General features: G+C 26.1%; 1 pseudogene; it reads left to right on the forward strand.

The window, feature by feature from the left end:
- Nucleotides 1–612: 612 nt before the first annotated feature.
- Nucleotides 613–2808, forward strand: LOC113552498 (annotated as a pseudogene).

Below are 2808 nucleotides of genomic sequence, written 5' to 3' on the forward strand. Positions count from 1 at the left end.
GGTTTTTTTCAATACATTTAATTATTTAATTCAGAGCAGTTATATTATACAAATATTAAACGTGTTATTTTTTACCATTAAAATCAGCATACAACGATTAATGTACCTTTAATATTATACAAACACATGAGCATTTGATTTAAATATAAAAAATACACGCATGCATGTTTAGTGTGTAATGTATACTACATTATAATGTACTTTCTATTATAGTTTATATCGAAACATACTAACGTGTATATGATAGGGATGAATGTAAATACATATTTTTGTTGTTATTAGGAGACTTTTCACAAAGTGCGTGAAGGCTTAAACCGGGATACAAGAAAATGAAAGGTAGGTCATTATTATTATTTACTTATTTCTGTATGTTTTATTATTTATTTTTTTTTGTAGTAGTAGTAAATGGTTTGCTCAACAAAACATCAAAATCTACGCAAACTTAAGCATACCATGTTTTAAGGATTAGTGTTTAGGCATTTCATATTACTTGTACATTTTGTCTATGTCAATGTGTGAGAAGTAAATGAACAATAGTGTATGTAATCCATTATTCCATTTTTCGTGACGAAATTTCAATTACCAGATTTACGATAACAATCAAAATAAACTATGCCGTATCAGAATGCGTCGGAAAAAGGTATATTATTATTTTTCCATATAGCTACTGTAAATATTCATTCATAATATAATCTGTTTGTACCAGCTTCATAGAAAAATACATAAAAATATTAATGAAAAATTAATTGGCATAAAAAAAATAATAACTATTGATAAGTACTTATATTATTCAGCAACTATTACATATGGAACTTTTATATCTCCATTGTCAGTTATAGGTCTGGGATCAGGAATATTTAACTTCTTTTCTGTCAAATTTTTATACAATGTAGATTCTTTAAAAATTCCCCAGTTAGTGTCTTTACAAAAGCCTCCAATATCAATCCATATAAAGCAATAATTTGAGTCACATAAAGCCATTAAAACAAGAGAAAAAAATGTTTGTACCTAGTTATAATAAATAGAACCGGAATCCGGAGGTTGGTTTATTCGAATATGCTTCCTATCTAAAGCTCTAATACAATTTGGGAATTTTGCACGTTTTTCAAATTCATTTGATATATCTATTCATTTCTGATAGTTAGGTTCCTTCATTACAACATTCTTTAATTTTGTCCATATTACATGGCATACCTGGCGTATTATTCCTGTCAGCGTAGATATTCCAATTCTATTATTATAATGTATCTCGGTTATTGAAAAGCCTGTTGAAAAGTACCTACAAAACAATTTATTGTACTAATAACATTATTTTGTATTGCTAGAGAAAATTTCAAAAATATATATACACCCTGTATATATAGCTAGGCGTCTCACGGAGATTTGACAAATGAAATAATGAAATAACATTTGTTTTAATTAATATTTTTATAAAATTCCTCTTAAATATAAGTCATAGACACTTGCACTACATTTTTAGTATACATTTTTTATTTTTTATTTTTTAATACTGAAAATACAAAACTAAAAATTGATAAAAAATGTCCAAAATATTCGAAAATAGTCAATTTTTGAATTTAATTTAAAAAAAAAAATTAGATGGTAAAAACATTTATTTAAGTCCAGTGGCTGATTTTTTACAATTTTTTAAATATCAATATTCTCGTTAGGTAAATTACGATCTAGTTTCTGTTAGAAACATTATAATTTCAAAAAATATATTAATTTTTTAAAAATATTTTATATAAGCATTTTTAAATAAGTGCATGTTAAAATCTAACTATTTTTTATTGTTTTACATAAACTAGAACCTACTTAACGAGAATATTGATATTTAAAAAAATTGTAAAAAATCAGCCACTGGACTTAAATAAATGTTTTTACCATCTAAATGAGGAAAAAACGGTAATTTTTGTGCAAAATCAGTTTTCGTCGAAATCGATTTTTTTATTTAGCCGTTACACAAAAACCAAAATTTGTAGATACTTGAAATTTTCAACAAATGTTTATATTGGAATCATCTATAAGTGGTACAATTATTTAAAACTTTTGACTTTTTTGAGCTTTTTATAAACAATTGAAATTTTAAACTTTTCTGAAATGTGGATAAAAATAATTTGGCCAAAAAGTCTTGAAAGTGTAATACAAGATTGTTCATAAGTTTTGCTTACAATAAGTATAAAAAATATCGCGATTGGTTCAATTAAAAATGTTAACGAGCGTCTGAATCTGTAATTTTTACAAAATCAAAAATTCACACACATAAATCAACTGTATTAATTTTTACGACGTCCTACATAATTAATATTTTTCATTTTAGGATTAAAATTACATAAGAAGGGGAAAAGTCTCCGAGATGGCTACGTCAGGGAACTAAGAAAAATAAAAAATGTGTAATCTGGATCCGCGGCACCCGTCAAGTCGTCTTCCTTTTTTTTAGGAGGTTACAATTTCTACGACCAAATGTTCAAGAAAATTCAACAGAAAGTAATTTTGAAACCGATTTAAACAACGACGAAAATCCAGAAACTGAAAACCCGAATCAAGAGAGCAGTTTTAAAACTTCCAAACAAGGCAAGACAAAAATTCAAACTATCAGAAACAAAGAAAAAAATAAAGCTCCATCCAGCGGATGAACATTTTGCTAATATCATTGAGAAAAGTTCAAATAACAGAAATATCTCCGAGAAAAAAAAAGATGAAGATAAATTGTTCTGTTTGTCTTTATACAAATAAATTAAAAAAGTACCCGAGGCCTTGCGTATAAAAACGAAGATAGAAATTTATAATTTAATTTTACAAAAATAA

This window comes from Rhopalosiphum maidis, chromosome 2 (assembly GCF_003676215.2).
Source record: "Rhopalosiphum maidis isolate BTI-1 chromosome 2, ASM367621v3, whole genome shotgun sequence".
NCBI lineage: Eukaryota > Metazoa > Arthropoda > Insecta > Hemiptera > Aphididae > Rhopalosiphum > Rhopalosiphum maidis.